This window comes from Musa acuminata, chromosome BXJ2-8, assembly GCF_036884655.1.
Source record: "Musa acuminata AAA Group cultivar baxijiao chromosome BXJ2-8, Cavendish_Baxijiao_AAA, whole genome shotgun sequence".
NCBI classification, from domain to species: domain Eukaryota; kingdom Viridiplantae; phylum Streptophyta; class Magnoliopsida; order Zingiberales; family Musaceae; genus Musa; species Musa acuminata.
The window spans coordinates 40,120,639-40,135,084 of NC_088345.1; the positions used below are offsets into that span (position 1 = coordinate 40,120,639).

General features: G+C 52.6%; 24 non-coding genes across 24 annotated transcripts; all 24 read right to left on the minus strand.

The window, feature by feature from the left end:
• Window positions 1-150: 150 nt before the first annotated feature.
• Window positions 151-269, minus strand: LOC135621180 (5S ribosomal RNA). Its single transcript, XR_010490405.1, has one exon. It is a non-coding gene; the product is annotated as a 5S ribosomal RNA (ribosomal RNA).
• A 484-nt stretch (window positions 270-753) lies between these two features.
• LOC135621155 (5S ribosomal RNA) lies at window positions 754-872 on the minus strand. Its single transcript, XR_010490381.1, has one exon. It is a non-coding gene; the product is annotated as a 5S ribosomal RNA (ribosomal RNA).
• A 484-nt stretch (window positions 873-1,356) lies between these two features.
• On the minus strand, window positions 1,357-1,475 carry LOC135621073 (5S ribosomal RNA). The gene has a single exon (XR_010490299.1). It is a non-coding gene; the product is annotated as a 5S ribosomal RNA (ribosomal RNA).
• A 484-nt stretch (window positions 1,476-1,959) lies between these two features.
• Window positions 1,960-2,078, minus strand: LOC135620540 (5S ribosomal RNA). The gene has a single exon (XR_010489783.1). It is a non-coding gene; the product is annotated as a 5S ribosomal RNA (ribosomal RNA).
• Window positions 2,079-2,562: 484 nt separating this feature from the next.
• LOC135620756 (5S ribosomal RNA) lies at window positions 2,563-2,681 on the minus strand. The gene has a single exon (XR_010489991.1). It is a non-coding gene; the product is annotated as a 5S ribosomal RNA (ribosomal RNA).
• Window positions 2,682-3,165: 484 nt separating this feature from the next.
• LOC135620872 (5S ribosomal RNA) lies at window positions 3,166-3,284 on the minus strand. Its single transcript, XR_010490101.1, has one exon. It is a non-coding gene; the product is annotated as a 5S ribosomal RNA (ribosomal RNA).
• A 484-nt stretch (window positions 3,285-3,768) lies between these two features.
• LOC135620757 (5S ribosomal RNA) lies at window positions 3,769-3,887 on the minus strand. Its single transcript, XR_010489992.1, has one exon. It is a non-coding gene; the product is annotated as a 5S ribosomal RNA (ribosomal RNA).
• A 484-nt stretch (window positions 3,888-4,371) lies between these two features.
• Window positions 4,372-4,490, minus strand: LOC135620873 (5S ribosomal RNA). Its single transcript, XR_010490102.1, has one exon. It is a non-coding gene; the product is annotated as a 5S ribosomal RNA (ribosomal RNA).
• A 484-nt stretch (window positions 4,491-4,974) lies between these two features.
• Window positions 4,975-5,093, minus strand: LOC135621091 (5S ribosomal RNA). Its single transcript, XR_010490317.1, has one exon. It is a non-coding gene; the product is annotated as a 5S ribosomal RNA (ribosomal RNA).
• A 484-nt stretch (window positions 5,094-5,577) lies between these two features.
• Window positions 5,578-5,696, minus strand: LOC135620975 (5S ribosomal RNA). The gene has a single exon (XR_010490203.1). It is a non-coding gene; the product is annotated as a 5S ribosomal RNA (ribosomal RNA).
• A 484-nt stretch (window positions 5,697-6,180) lies between these two features.
• On the minus strand, window positions 6,181-6,299 carry LOC135620977 (5S ribosomal RNA). Its single transcript, XR_010490205.1, has one exon. It is a non-coding gene; the product is annotated as a 5S ribosomal RNA (ribosomal RNA).
• Window positions 6,300-6,783: 484 nt separating this feature from the next.
• Window positions 6,784-6,902, minus strand: LOC135621092 (5S ribosomal RNA). Its single transcript, XR_010490318.1, has one exon. It is a non-coding gene; the product is annotated as a 5S ribosomal RNA (ribosomal RNA).
• Window positions 6,903-7,386: 484 nt separating this feature from the next.
• Window positions 7,387-7,505, minus strand: LOC135621009 (5S ribosomal RNA). Its single transcript, XR_010490237.1, has one exon. It is a non-coding gene; the product is annotated as a 5S ribosomal RNA (ribosomal RNA).
• A 484-nt stretch (window positions 7,506-7,989) lies between these two features.
• Window positions 7,990-8,108, minus strand: LOC135620978 (5S ribosomal RNA). The gene has a single exon (XR_010490206.1). It is a non-coding gene; the product is annotated as a 5S ribosomal RNA (ribosomal RNA).
• Window positions 8,109-8,592: 484 nt separating this feature from the next.
• On the minus strand, window positions 8,593-8,711 carry LOC135621093 (5S ribosomal RNA). Its single transcript, XR_010490319.1, has one exon. It is a non-coding gene; the product is annotated as a 5S ribosomal RNA (ribosomal RNA).
• A 484-nt stretch (window positions 8,712-9,195) lies between these two features.
• On the minus strand, window positions 9,196-9,314 carry LOC135620979 (5S ribosomal RNA). Its single transcript, XR_010490207.1, has one exon. It is a non-coding gene; the product is annotated as a 5S ribosomal RNA (ribosomal RNA).
• Window positions 9,315-9,798: 484 nt separating this feature from the next.
• On the minus strand, window positions 9,799-9,917 carry LOC135621094 (5S ribosomal RNA). Its single transcript, XR_010490320.1, has one exon. It is a non-coding gene; the product is annotated as a 5S ribosomal RNA (ribosomal RNA).
• Window positions 9,918-10,401: 484 nt separating this feature from the next.
• LOC135620980 (5S ribosomal RNA) lies at window positions 10,402-10,520 on the minus strand. The gene has a single exon (XR_010490208.1). It is a non-coding gene; the product is annotated as a 5S ribosomal RNA (ribosomal RNA).
• Window positions 10,521-11,004: 484 nt separating this feature from the next.
• LOC135621096 (5S ribosomal RNA) lies at window positions 11,005-11,123 on the minus strand. The gene has a single exon (XR_010490322.1). It is a non-coding gene; the product is annotated as a 5S ribosomal RNA (ribosomal RNA).
• A 484-nt stretch (window positions 11,124-11,607) lies between these two features.
• On the minus strand, window positions 11,608-11,726 carry LOC135621097 (5S ribosomal RNA). Its single transcript, XR_010490323.1, has one exon. It is a non-coding gene; the product is annotated as a 5S ribosomal RNA (ribosomal RNA).
• A 484-nt stretch (window positions 11,727-12,210) lies between these two features.
• LOC135620981 (5S ribosomal RNA) lies at window positions 12,211-12,329 on the minus strand. The gene has a single exon (XR_010490209.1). It is a non-coding gene; the product is annotated as a 5S ribosomal RNA (ribosomal RNA).
• A 484-nt stretch (window positions 12,330-12,813) lies between these two features.
• LOC135621098 (5S ribosomal RNA) lies at window positions 12,814-12,932 on the minus strand. Its single transcript, XR_010490324.1, has one exon. It is a non-coding gene; the product is annotated as a 5S ribosomal RNA (ribosomal RNA).
• Window positions 12,933-13,416: 484 nt separating this feature from the next.
• Window positions 13,417-13,535, minus strand: LOC135621076 (5S ribosomal RNA). The gene has a single exon (XR_010490302.1). It is a non-coding gene; the product is annotated as a 5S ribosomal RNA (ribosomal RNA).
• A 484-nt stretch (window positions 13,536-14,019) lies between these two features.
• Window positions 14,020-14,138, minus strand: LOC135621099 (5S ribosomal RNA). The gene has a single exon (XR_010490325.1). It is a non-coding gene; the product is annotated as a 5S ribosomal RNA (ribosomal RNA).
• Window positions 14,139-14,446: the final 308 nt, after the last annotated feature.

The window sequence follows — 14,446 nt, forward strand, 5'->3', positions numbered from 1 at the left end:
TTGTATGTTTATGAAGAAATTTTTAGATGATGATTTCATTATTCTCCTGCTATAAGTTAATGTCATTTATTGTTGGCCATAATGCGGGAAAAATTGAAAAGCTTGAAAGAGGGTTTTAAGTAAGTCTTTTGGCCGCTCGGGCCGCAAAAAGGAGTGCAACACGAGGACTTCCCAGGGGGTCACCCATCCTAGTTATACTCTCGCCCAAGCCCGCTTGACTTCGGAGGTCTGATGGGATCCGGAGCTTTAGTGCTGGTATGATCGCACTCGATTTGTGTGCGTCGTCCCTCGCCTTTGTACTCTCGAACGATCTCGGAATCGCCATTGTCGGATCTCTCCGATGCCCACGAGGCCGACCGCGTACCGGACACGGCAAGCGCGCGCCGAAACCATCGGGACTTTCTCGAACGAACTCGGAATCGCTATTGCGGCCCCATTCCGGAAAGCTCTCTCCGAGCCCCGCGAGACTGACTGCGTAGCGGTCACGGCAAATTCCGAGGCCCAAAACCATCGCCTCGGAGGTCGACGGGAGAGGTTTTGGCCGCTCGGGGCGCAAAAACGAGTGCAACAGGGGGTCACCCATCCTAGAACTTTGTCTGATCGTTGTATGTTTATGAAGAAATTTTTAGATGATGATTTCATTATTCTCCTGCTATAAGTTAATGTCATTTATTGTTGGCCATAATGCGGGAAAAATTGAAAAGCTTGAAAGAGGGTTTTAAGTAAGTCTTTTGGCCGCTCGGGCCGCAAAAAGGAGTGCAACACGAGGACTTCCCAGGGGGTCAACCATCCTAGTTATACTCTCGCCCAAGCACGCTTGACTTCGGAGGTCTGATGGGATCCGGAGCTTTAGTGCTGGTATGATCGCACTCGATTTGTGTGCGTCGTCCCTCGCCTTTGTACTCTCGAACGATCTCGGAATCGCCATTGTCGGATCTCTCCGATGCCCACGAGGCCGACCGCGTACCGGACACGGCAAGCGCGCGCCGAAACCATCGGGACTTTCTCGAACGAACTCGGAATCGCTATTGCGGCCCCATTCCGGAAAGCTCTCTCCGAGCCCCGCGAGACTGACTACGTAGCGGTCACGGCAAATTCCGAGGCCCAAAACCATCGCCTCGGAGGTCGACGGGAGAGGTTTTGGCCGCTCGGGGCGCAAAAACGAGTGCAACAGGGGGTCACCCATCCTAGAACCATGTTTGATCATTGTATGTTTATGAAGAAATTTTTAGATGATGATTTCATTATTCTCCTGCTATATTGTAATGACATTTATTGTTGGCCATAATGCTGGAAAAATTGAAAAGCTTGAAAGAGGGTTTTAAGTAAGTCTTTTGGCCGCTCGGGGCGCAAAAAGGAGTGCAACACGAGGACTTCCCAGGGGGTCACCCATCCTAGTTATACTCTCGCCCAAGCACGCTTGACTTCGGAGTTCTGATGGAATCCGGAGCTTTAGTGCTGGTATGATCGCACTCATTTTGTGTGCGTCGTCCCTCGCCTTTGTACTCTCGAACGATCTCGGAATCGCCATTGTCGGATCTCTCCGATGCCCACGAGGCCGACCGCGTACCGGACACGGCAAGCGCGCGCCGAAACCATCGGGACTTTCTCGAACGAACTCGGAATCGCTATTGCGGCCCCATTCCGGAAAGCTTTCTCCGAGCCCCGCGAGACTGACTGCGTAGCGGTCACGGCAAATTCCGAGGCCCAAAACCATCGCCTCGGAGGTCGACGGGAGAGGTTTTGGCCGCTCGGGGCGCAAAAACGAGTGCAACAGGGGGTCACCCATCCTAGAACCATGTCTGATCATTGTATGTTTATGAAGAAATTTTTAGATGATGATTTCATTATTCTCCTGCTATAAGTTAATGTCATTTATTGTTGGCCATAATGCTGGAAAAATTAAAAAGCTTGAAAGAGGGTTTTAAGTAAGTCTTTTGGCCGCTCGGGCCGCAAAAAGGAGTGCAACACGAGGGCTTCCCAGGGGGTCACCCATCCTAGTACTACTCTCGCCCAAGCACGCTTGACTTCGGAGGTCTGATGGGATCCGGTGCTTTAGTGCTGGTATGATCGCACTCGTTTTGTGTGCGTCGTCCCTCGCCTTTGTACTCTCGAACGATCTCGGATTCGCCATTGTCGTATCTCTTCGATGCCCACGAGGCCGACCGCGTACCGGACACGGCAAGCGCGCGCCGAAACCATCTGGACTTTCTCGAACGAACTCGGAATCGCTATTGCGGCCCCATTCCGGAAAGCTCTCTCCGAGCCCCACGAGACTGACTGCGTAGCGGTCACGGCAAATTCTGAGGCCCAAAACCATCGCCTCGGAGGTCGACGGGAGAGGTTTTGGCCGCTCGGGGCACAAAAACGATTGCAACAGGGGGTCACCCATCCTAGAACCATGTCTGATCATTGTATGTTTATGAAGAAATTTTTAGATGATGATTTCATTATTCTCCTGCTATATTGTAATGACATTTATTGTTGGCCATAATGCTGGAAAAATTGAAAAGCTTGAAAGAGGGTTTTAAGTAAGTCTTTTGGCCGCTCGGGGCGCAAAAAGGAGTGCAACACGAGGACTTCCCAGGGGGTCACCCATCCTAGTTCTACTCTCGCCCAAGCACGCTTGACTTCGGAGTTCTGATGGGATCCGGTGCTTTAGTGCTGGTATGATCGCACTCATTTTGTGTGCGTCGTCCCTCGCCTTTGTACTCTCGAACGATATCGGAATCGCCATTGTCGGATCTCTCCGATGCCCACGAGGCCGACCGCGTACCGGACACGGCAAGCGCGCGCCGAAACCATCGGGACTTTCTCGAACGAACTCGGAATCGCTATTGCGGCCCCATTCCGGAAAGCTCTCTCCGAGCCCCACGAGACTGACTGCGTAGCGGTCACGGCAAATTCCGAGGCCCAACACCATCGCCTCGGAGGTCGACGGGAGAGGTTTTGGCCGCTCGGGGCGCAAAAACGAGTGCAACAGGGGGTCACCCATCCTAGAACCTTGTCTGATCGTTGTATGTTTCTGAAGAAATTTTTAGATGATGATTTCATTATTCTCCTGCTATAAGTTAATGTCATTTATTGTTGGCCATAATGCGGGAAAAATTGAAAAGCTTGAAAGAGGGTTTTAAGTAAGTCTTTTGGCCGCTCGGGCCGCAAAAAGGAGTGCAACACGAGGACTTCCCAGGGGGTCACCCATCCTAGTTCTACTCTCGCCCAAGCACGCTTGACTTCGGAGTTCTGATGGGACCCGGTGCTTTAGTGCTGGTATGATCGCACTCATTTTGTGTGCGTCGTCCCTCGCCTTTGTACTCTCGAACGATCTCGGAATCGCCATTGTCGGATCTCTCCGATGCCCACGAGGCCAACCGCGTACCGGACACGGCAAGCGCGCGCCGAAACCATCGGGACTTTCTCGAACGAACTCGGAATCGCTATTGCGGCCCCATTCCGGAAAGCTCTCTCCGAGCCCCGCGAGACTGACTGTGTAGCGGTCACGGCAAATTCTGAGGCCCAAAACCATCGCCTCGGAGGTCGACGGGAGAGGTTTTGGCCGCTCGGGGCACAAAAACGATTGCAACAGGGGGTCACCCATCCTAGAACCATGTCTGATCATTGTATGTTTATGAAGAAATTTTTAGATGATGATTTCATTATTCTCCTGCTATATTGTAATGACATTTATTGTTGGCCATAATGCTGGAAAAATTGAAAAGCTTGAAAGAGGGTTTTAAGTAAGTCTTTTGGCCGCTCGGGGCGCAAAAAGGAGTGCAACACGAGGACTTCCCAGGGGGTCACCCATCCTAGTTCTACTCTCGCCCAAGCACGCTTGACTTCGGAGTTCTGATGGGATCCGGTGCTTTAGTGCTGGTATGATCGCACTCATTTTGTGTGCGTCGTCCCTCGCCTTTGTACTCTCGAACGATCTCGGAATCGCCATTGTCGGATCTCTCCGATGCCCACGAGGCCGACCGCGTACCGGACACGGCAAGCGCGCGCCGAAACCATCGGGACTTTCTCGAACGAACTCGGAATCGCTATTGCGGCCCCATTCTGGAAAGCTCTCTCCGAGCCCCACGAGACTGACTGCGTAGCGGTCACGGCAAATTCCGAGGCCCAACACCATCGCCTCGGAGGTCGACGGGAGAGGTTTTGGCCGCTCGGGGCGCAAAAACGAGTGCAACAGGGGGTCACCCATCCTAGAACCTTGTCTGATCGTTGTATGTTTCTGAAGAAATTTTTAGATGATGATTTCATTATTCTCCTGCTATAAGTTAATGTCATTTATTGTTGGCCATAATGCGGGAAAAATTGAAAAGCTTGAAAGAGGGTTTTAAGTAAGTCTTTTGGCCGCTCGGGCCGCAAAAAGGAGTGCAACACGAGGACTTCCCAGGGGGTCACCCATCCTAGTTCTACTCTCGCCCAAGCACGCTTGACTTCGGAGTTCTGATGGGACCCGGTGCTTTAGTGCTGGTATGATCGCACTCATTTTGTGTGCGTCGTCCCTCGCCTTTGTACTCTCGAACGATCTCGGAATCGCCATTGTCGGATCTCTCCGATGCCCACGAGGCCAACCGCGTACCGGACACGGCAAGCGCGCGCCGAAACCATCGGGACTTTCTCGAACGAACTCGGAATCGCTATTGCGGCCCCATTCCGGAAAGCTCTCTCCGAGCCCCGCGAGACTGACTGCGTAGCGGTCACGGCAAATTCCGAGGCCCAAAACCATCGCCTCGGAGGTCGACGGGAGAGGTTTTGGCCGCTCGGGGCGCAAAAACGAGTGCAACAGGGGGTCACCCATCCTAGAACCATGTCTGATCGTTGTATGTTTATGAAGAAATTTTTAGATGATGATTTCATTATTCTCCTGCTATAAGTTAATGTCATTTATTGTTGGCCATAATGCGGGAAAAATTGAAAAGCTTGAAAGAGGGTTTTAAGTAAGTCTTTTGGCCGCTCGGGCCGCAAAAAGGAGTGCAACACGAGGACTTCCCAGGGGGTCACCCATCCTAGTTATACTCTCGCCCAAGCACGCTTGACTTCGGAGGTCTGATGGGACCCGGTGCTTTAGTGCTGGTATGATCGCACTCATTTTGTGTGCGTCGTCCCTCGCCTTTGTACTCTCGAACGATCTCGGATTCGCCATTGTCGTATCTCTCCGATGCCCACGAGGCCGACCGCGTACCGGACACGGCAAGCGCGCGCCGAAACCATCGGGACTTTCTCGAACGAACTCGGAATCGCTATTGCGGCCCCATTCCGGAAAGCTCTCTCCGAGCCCCACGAGACTGACTGCGTAGCGGTCACGGCAAATTCCGAGGCCCAAAACCATCGCCTCGGAGGTCGACGGGAGAGGTTTTGGCCGCTCGGGGCGCAAAAACGAGTGCAACAGGGGGTCACCCATCCTAGAACTTTGTCTGATCGTTGTATGTTTATGAATAAATTTTTAGATGATGATTTCATTATTCTCCTGCTATAAGTTAATGTCATTTATTGTTGGCCATAATGCGGGAAAAATTGAAAAGCTTGAAAGAGGGTTTTAAGTAAGTCTTTTGGCCGCTCGGGGCGCAAAAAGGAGTGCAACACGAGGACTTCCCAGGGGGTCACCCATCCTAGTTATACTCTCGCCCAAGCACGCTTGACTTCGGAGTTCTGATGGGATCCGGAGCTTTAGTGCTGGTATGATCGCACTCGATTTGTGTGCGTCGTCCCTCGCCTTTGTACTCTCGAACGATCTCGGAATCGCCATTGTCGGATCTCTCCGATGCCCACGAGGCCGACCGCGTACCGGACACGGCAAGCGCGCGCCGAAACCATCGGGACTTTCTCGAACGAACTCGGAATCGCTATTGCGGCCCCATTCCGGAAAGCTCTCTCCGAGCCCCGCGAGACTGACTGCGTAGCGGTCACGGCAAATTCCGAGGCCCAAAACCATCGCCTCGGAGGTCGACGGGAGAGGTTTTGGCCGCTCGGGGCGCAAAAACGAGTGCAACAGGGGGTCACCCATCCTAGAACTTTGTCTGATCGTTGTATGTTTATGAATAAATTTTTAGATGATGATTTCATTATTCTCCTGCTATAAGTTAATGTCATTTATTGTTGGCCATAATGCGGGAAAAATTGAAAAGCTTGAAAGAGGGTTTTAAGTAAGTCTTTTGGCCGCTCGGGGCGCAAAAAGGAGTGCAACACGAGGACTTCCCAGGGGGTCACCCATCCTAGTTATACTCTCGCCCAAGCACGCTTGACTTCGGAGTTCTGATGGGATCCGGAGCTTTAGTGCTGGTATGATCGCACTCGATTTGTGTGCGTCGTCCCTCGCCTTTGTACTCTCGAACGATCTCGGAATCGCCATTGTCGGATCTCTCCGATGCCCACGAGGCCGACCGCGTACCGGACACGGCAAGCGCGCGCCGAAACCATCGGGACTTTCTCGAACGAACTCGGAATCGCTATTGCGGCCCCATTCCGGAAAGCTCTCTCCGAGCCCCGCGAGACTGACTGCGTAGCGGTCACGGCAAATTCCGAGGCCCAAAACCATCGCCTCGGAGGTCGACGGGAGAGGTTTTGGCCGCTCGGGGCGCAAAAACGAGTGCAACAGGGGGTCACCCATCCTAGAACCATGTCTGATCATTGTATGTTTATGAAGAAATTTTTAGATGATGATTTCATTATTCTCCTGCTATATTGTAATGACATTTATTGTTGGCCATAATGCTGGAAAAATTGAAAAGCTTGAAAGAGGGTTTTAAGTAAGTCTTTTGGCCGCTCGGGCCGCAAAAAGGAGTGCAACACGAGGACTTCCCAGGGGGTCACCCATCCTAGTTATACTCTCGCCCAAGCACGCTTGACTTCGGAGGTCTGATGGGACCCGGTGCTTTAGTGCTGGTATGATCGCACTCATTTTGTGTGCGTCGTCCCTCGCCTTTGTACTCTCGAACGATCTCGGATTCGCCATTGTCGTATCTCTCCGATGCCCACGAGGCCGACCGCGTACCGGACACGGCAAGCGCGCGCCGAAACCATCGGGACTTTCTCGAACGAACTCGGAATCGCTATTGCGGCCCCATTCCGGAAAGCTCTCTCCGAGCCCCACGAGACTGACTGCGTAGCGGTCACGGCAAATTCCGAGGCCCAAAACCATCGCCTCGGAGGTCGACGGGAGAGGTTTTGGCCGCTCGGGGCGCAAAAACGAGTGCAACAGGGGGTCACCCATCCTAGAACTTTGTCTGATCGTTGTATGTTTATGAAGAAATTTTTAGATGATGATTTCATTATTCTCCTGCTATAAGTTAATGTCATTTATTGTTGGCCATAATGCGGGAAAAATTGAAAAGCTTGAAAGAGGGTTTTAAGTAAGTCTTTTGGCCGCTCGGGGCGCAAAAAGGAGTGCAACACGAGGACTTCCCAGGGGGTCACCCACCCTAGTTATACTCTCGCCCAAGCACGCTTGACTTCGGAGTTCTGATGGGATCCGGAGCTTTAGTGCTGGTATGATCGCACTCGATTTGTGTGCGTCGTCCCTCGCCTTTGTACTCTCGAACGATCTCGGAATCGCCATTGTCGGATCTCTCCGATGCCCACGAGGCCGACCGCGTACCGGACACGGCAAGCGCGCGCCGAAACCATCGGGACTTTCTCGAACGAACTCGGAATCGCTATTGCGGCCCCATTCCGGAAAGCTCTCTCCGAGCCCCGCGAGACTGACTGCGTAGCGGTCACGGCAAATTCCGAGGCCCAAAACCATCGCCTCGGAGGTCGACGGGAGAGGTTTTGGCCGCTCGGGGCGCAAAAACGAGTGCAACAGGGGGTCACCCATCCTAGAACTTTGTCTGATCGTTGTATGTTTATGAAGAAATTTTTAGATGATGATTTCATTATTCTCCTGCTATAAGTTAATGTCATTTATTGTTGGCCATAATGCGGGAAAAATTGAAAAGCTTGAAAGAGGGTTTTAAGTAAGTCTTTTGGCCGCTCGGGGCGCAAAAAGGAGTGCAACACGAGGACTTCCCAGGGGGTCACCCATCCTAGTTATACTCTCGCCCAAGCACGCTTGACTTCGGAGTTCTGATGGGATCCGGAGCTTTAGTGCTGGTATGATCGCACTCGATTTGTGTGCGTCGTCCCTCGCCTTTGTACTCTCGAACGATCTCGGAATCGCCATTGTCGGATCTCTCCGATGCCCACGAGGCCGACCGCGTACCGGACACGGCAAGCGCGAGCCGAAACCATCGGGACTTTCTCGAACGAACTCGGAATCGCTATTGCGGCCCCATTCCGGAAAGCTCTCTCCGAGCCCCGCGAGACTGACTGCGTAGCGGTCACGGCAAATTCCGAGGCCCAAAACCATCGCCTCGGAGGTCGACGGGAGAGGTTTTGGCCGCTCGGGGCGCAAAAACGAGTGCAACAGGGGGTCACCCATCCTAGAACCATGTCTGATCGTTGTATGTTTATGAAGAAATTTTTAGATGATGATTTCATTATTCTCCTGCTATATTGTAATTACATTTATTGTTGGCCATAATGCTGGAAAAATTGAAAAGCTTGAAAGAGGGTTTTAAGTAAGTCTTTTGGCCGCTCGGGCCGCAAAAAGGAGTGCAACACGAGGACTTCCCAGGGGGTCACCCATCCTAGTTATACTCTCGCCCAAGCACGCTTGACTTCGGAGGTCTGATGGGACCCGGTGCTTTAGTGCTGGTATGATCGCACTCATTTTGTGTGCGTCGTCCCTCGCCTTTGTACTCTCGAACGATCTCGGATTCGCCATTGTCGTATCTCTCCGATGCCCACGAGGCCGACCGCGTACCGGACACGGCAAGCGCGCGCCGAAACCATCGGGACTTTCTCGAACGAACTCGGAATCGCTATTGCGGCCCCATTCCGGAAAGCTCTCTCCGAGCCCCACGAGACTGACTGCGTAGCGGTCACGGCAAATTCCGAGGCCCAAAACCATCGCCTCGGAGGTCGACGGGAGAGGTTTTGGCCGCTCGGGGCGCAAAAACGAGTGCAACAGGGGGTCACCCATCCTAGAACTTTGTCTGATCGTTGTATGTTTATGAAGAAATTTTTAGATGATGATTTCATTATTCTCCTGCTATAAGTTAATGTCATTTATTGTTGGCCATAATGCGGGAAAAATTGAAAAGCTTGAAAGAGGGTTTTAAGTAAGTCTTTTGGCCGCTCGGGGCGCAAAAAGGAGTGCAACACGAGGACTTCCCAGGGGGTCACCCATCCTAGTTATACTCTCGCCCAAGCACGCTTGACTTCGGAGTTCTGATGGGATCCGGAGCTTTAGTGCTGGTATGATCGCACTCGATTTGTGTGCGTCGTCCCTCGCCTTTGTACTCTCGAACGATCTCGGAATCGCCATTGTCGGATCTCTCCGATGCCCACGAGGCCGACCGCGTACCGGACACGGCAAGCGCGAGCCGAAACCATCGGGACTTTCTCGAACGAACTCGGAATCGCTATTGCGGCCCCATTCCGGAAAGCTCTCTCCGAGCCCCGCGAGACTGACTGCGTAGCGGTCACGGCAAATTCCGAGGCCCAAAACCATCGCCTCGGAGGTCGACGGGAGAGGTTTTGGCCGCTCGGGGCGCAAAAACGAGTGCAACAGGGGGTCACCCATCCTAGAACCATGTCTGATCATTGTATGTTTATGAAGAAATTTTTAGATGATGATTTCATTATTCTCCTGCTATATTGTAATTACATTTATTGTTGGCCATAATGCTGGAAAAATTGAAAAGCTTGAAAGAGGGTTTTAAGTAAGTCTTTTGGCCGCTCGGGCCGCAAAAAGGAGTGCAACACGAGGACTTCCCAGGGGGTCACCCATCCTAGTTATACTCTCGCCCAAGCACGCTTGACTTCGGAGGTCTGATGGGACCCGGTGCTTTAGTGCTGGTATGATCGCACTCATTTTGTGTGCGTCGTCCCTCGCCTTTGTACTCTCGAACGATCTCGGATTCGCCATTGTCGTATCTCTCCGATGCCCACGAGGCCGACCGCGTACCGGACACGGCAAGCGCGCGCCGAAACCATCGGGACTTTCTCGAACGAACTCGGAATCGCTATTGCGGCCCCATTCCGGAAAGCTCTCTCCGAGCCCCACGAGACTGACTGCGTAGCGGTCACGGCAAATTCCGAGGCCCAAAACCATCGCCTCGGAGGTCGACGGGAGAGGTTTTGGCCGCTCGGGGCGCAAAAACGAGTGCAACAGGGGGTCACCCATCCTAGAACTTTGTCTGATCGTTGTATGTTTATGAAGAAATTTTTAGATGATGATTTCATTATTCTCCTGCTATAAGTTAATGTCATTTATTGTTGGCCATAATGCGGGAAAAATTGAAAAGCTTGAAAGAGGGTTTTAAGTAAGTCTTTTGGCCGCTCGGGGCGCAAAAAGGAGTGCAACACGAGGACTTCCCAGGGGGTCACCCATCCTAGTTATACTCTCGCCCAAGCACGCTTGACTTCGGAGTTCTGATGGGATCCGGAGCTTTAGTGCTGGTATGATCGCACTCGATTTGTGTGCGTCGTCCCTCGCCTTTGTACTCTCGAACGATCTCGGAATCGCCATTGTCGGATCTCTCCGATGCCCACGAGGCCGACCGCGTACCGGACACGGCAAGCGCGAGCCGAAACCATCGGGACTTTCTCGAACGAACTCGGAATCGCTATTGCGGCCCCATTCCGGAAAGCTCTCTCCGAGCCCCGCGAGACTGACTGCGTAGCGGTCACGGCAAATTCCGAGGCCCAAAACCATCGCCTCGGAGGTCGACGGGAGAGGTTTTGGCCGCTCGGGGCGCAAAAACGAGTGCAACAGGGGGTCACCCATCCTAGAACCATGTCTGATCATTGTATGTTTATGAAGAAATTTTTAGATGATGATTTCATTATTCTCCTGCTATATTGTAATTACATTTATTGTTGGCCATAATGCTGGAAAAATTGAAAAGCTTGAAAGAGGGTTTTAAGTAAGTCTTTTGGCCGCTCGGGCCGCAAAAAGGAGTGCAACACGAGGACTTCCCAGGGGGTCACCCATCCTAGTTATACTCTCGCCCAAGCACGCTTGACTTCGGAGGTCTGATGGGACCCGGTGCTTTAGTGCTGGTATGATCGCACTCATTTTGTGTGCGTCGTCCCTCGCCTTTGTACTCTCGAACGATCTCGGATTCGCCATTGTCGTATCTCTCCGATGCCCACGAGGCCGACCGCGTACCGGACACGGCAAGCGCGCGCCGAAACCATCGGGACTTTCTCGAACGAACTCGGAATCGCTATTGCGGCCCCATTCCGGAAAGCTCTCTCCGAGCCCCACGAGACTGACTGCGTAGCGGTCACGGCAAATTCCGAGGCCCAAAACCATCACCTCGGAGGTCGACGGGAGAGGTTTTGGCCGCTCGGGGCGCAAAAACGAGTGCAACAGGGGGTCACCCATCCTAGAACCATGTCTGATCATTGTATGTTTATGAAGAAATTTTTAGATGATGATTTCATTATTCTCCTGCTATATTGTAATTACATTTATTGTTGGCCATAATGCTGGAAAAATTGAAAAGCTTGAAAGAGGGTTTTAAGTAAGTCTTTTGGCCGCTCGGGCCGCAAAAAGGAGTGCAACACGAGGACTTCCCAGGGGGTCACCCATCCTAGTTATACTCTCGCCCAAGCACGCTTGACTTCGGAGGTCTGATGGGACCCGGTGCTTTAGTGCTGGTATGATCGCACTCATTTTGTGTGCGTCGTCCCTCGCCTTTGTACTCTCGAACGATCTCGGATTCGCCATTGTCGTATCTCTCCGATGCCCACGAGGCCGACCGCGTACCGGACACGGCAAGCGCGCGCCGAAACCATCGGGACTTTCTCGAACGAACTCGGAATCGCTATTGCGGCCCCATTCCGGAAAGCTCTCTCCGAGCCCCACGAGACTGACTGCGTAGCGGTCACGGCAAATTCCGAGGCCCAAAACCATCGCCTCGGAGGTCGACGGGAGAGGTTTTGGCCGCTCGGGGCGCAAAAACGAGTGCAACAGGGGGTCACCCATCCTAGAACTTTGTCTGATCGTTGTATGTTTATGAAGAAATTTTTAGATGATGATTTCATTATTCTCCTGCTATAAGTTAATGTCATTTATTGTTGGCCATAATGCGGGAAAAATTGAAAAGCTTGAAAGAGGGTTTTAAGTAAGTCTTTTGGCCGCTCGGGGCGCAAAAAGGAGTGCAACACGAGGACTTCCCAGGGGGTCACCCATCCTAGTTATACTCTCGCCCAAGCACGCTTGACTTCGGAGTTCTGATGGGATCCGGAGCTTTAGTGCTGGTATGATCGCACTCGATTTGTGTGCGTCGTCCCTCGCCTTTGTACTCTCGAACGATCTCGGAATCGCCATTGTCGGATCTCTCCGATGCCCACGAGGCCGACCGCGTACCGGACACGGCAAGCGCGCGCCGAAACCATCGGGACTTTCTCGAACGAACTCGGAATCGCTATTGCGGCCCCATTCCGGAAAGCTCTCTCCGAGCCCCGCGAGACTGACTGCGTAGCGGTCACGGCAAATTCCGAGGCCCAAAACCATCGCCTCGGAGGTCGACGGGAGAGGTTTTGGCCGCTCGGGGCGCAAAAACGAGTGCAACAGGGGGTCACCCATCCTAGAACCATGTCTGATCATTGTATGTTTATGAAGAAATTTTTAGATGATGATTTCATTATTCTCCTGCTATATTGTAATTACATTTATTGTTGGCCATAATGCTGGAAAAATTGAAAAGCTTGAAAGAGGGTTTTAAGTAAGTCTTTTGGCCGCTCGGGCCGCAAAAAGGAGTGCAACACGAGGACTTCCCAGGGGGTCACCCATCCTAGTTATACTCTCGCCCAAGCACGCTTGACTTCGGAGGTCTGATGGGACCCGGTGCTTTAGTGCTGGTATGATCGCACTCATTTTGTGTGCGTCGTCCCTCGCCTTTGTACTCTCGAACGATCTCGGATTCGCCATTGTCGTATCTCTCCGATGCCCACGAGGCCGACCGCGTACCGGACACGGCAAGCGCGCGCCGAAACCATCGGGACTTTCTCGAACGAACTCGGAATCGCTATTGCGGCCCCATTCCGGAAAGCTCTCTCCGAGCCCCACGAGACTGACTGCGTAGCGGTCACGGCAAATTCCGAGGCCCAAAACCATCGCCTCGGAGGTCGACGGGAGAGGTTTTGGCCGCTCGGGGCGCAAAAACGAGTGCAACAGGGGGTCACCCATCCTAGAACTTTGTCTGATCGTTGTATGTTTATGAAGAAATTTTTAGATGATGATTTCATTATTCTCCTGCTATAAGTTAATGTCATTTATTGTTGGCCATAATGCGGGAAAAATTGAAAAGCTTGAAAGAGGGTTTTAAGTAAGTCTTTTGGCCGCTCGGGGCGCAAAAAGGATTGCAACACGAGGACTTCCCAGGGGGTCACCCATCCTAGTTATACTCTCGCCCAAGCACGCTTGACTTCGGAGTTCTGATGGGATCCGGAGCTTTAGTGCTGGTATGATCGCACTCGATTTGTGTGCGTCGTCCCTCGCCTTTGTACTCTCGAACGATCTCGGAATCGCCATTGTCGGATCTCTCCGATGCCCACGAGGCCGACCGCGTACCGGACACGGCAAGCGCGCGCCGAAACCATCGGGACTTTCTCGAACGAACTCGGAATCGCTATTGCGGCCCCATTCCGGAAAGCTCTCTCCGAGCCCCGCGAGACTGACTGCGTAGCGGTCACGGCAAATTCCGAGGCCCAAAACCATCGCCTCGGAGGTCGACGGGAGAGGTTTTGGCCGCTCGGGGCGCAAAAACGAGTGCAACAGGGGGTCACCCATCCTAGAACCATGTCTGATCATTGTATGTTTATGAAGAAATTTTTAGATGATGATTTCATTATTCTCCTGCTATATTGTAATTACATTTATTGTTGGCCATAATGCTGGAAAAATTGAAAAGCTTGAAAGAGGGTTTTAAGTAAGTCTTTTGGCCGCTCGGGCCGCAAAAAGGAGTGCAACACGAGGACTTCCCAGGGGGTCACCCATCCTAGTTATACTCTCGCCCAAGCACGCTTGACTTCGGAGGTCTGATGGGACCCGGTGCTTTAGTGCTGGTATGATCGCACTCATTTTGTGTGCGTCGTCCCTCGCCTTTGTACTCTCGAACGATCTCGGATTCGCCATTGTCGTATCTCTCCGATGCCCACGAGGCCGACCGCGTACCGGACACGGCAAGCGCGCGCCGAAACCATCGGGACTTTCTCGAACGAACTCGGAATCGCTATTGCGGCCCCATTCCGGAAAGCTCTCTCCGAGCCCCACGAGACTGACTGCGTAGCGGTCACGGCAAATTCCGAGGCCCAAAACCATCGCCTCGGAGGTCGACGGGAGAGGTTTTGGCCGCTCGGGGCGCAAAAACGAGTGCAACAGGGGGTC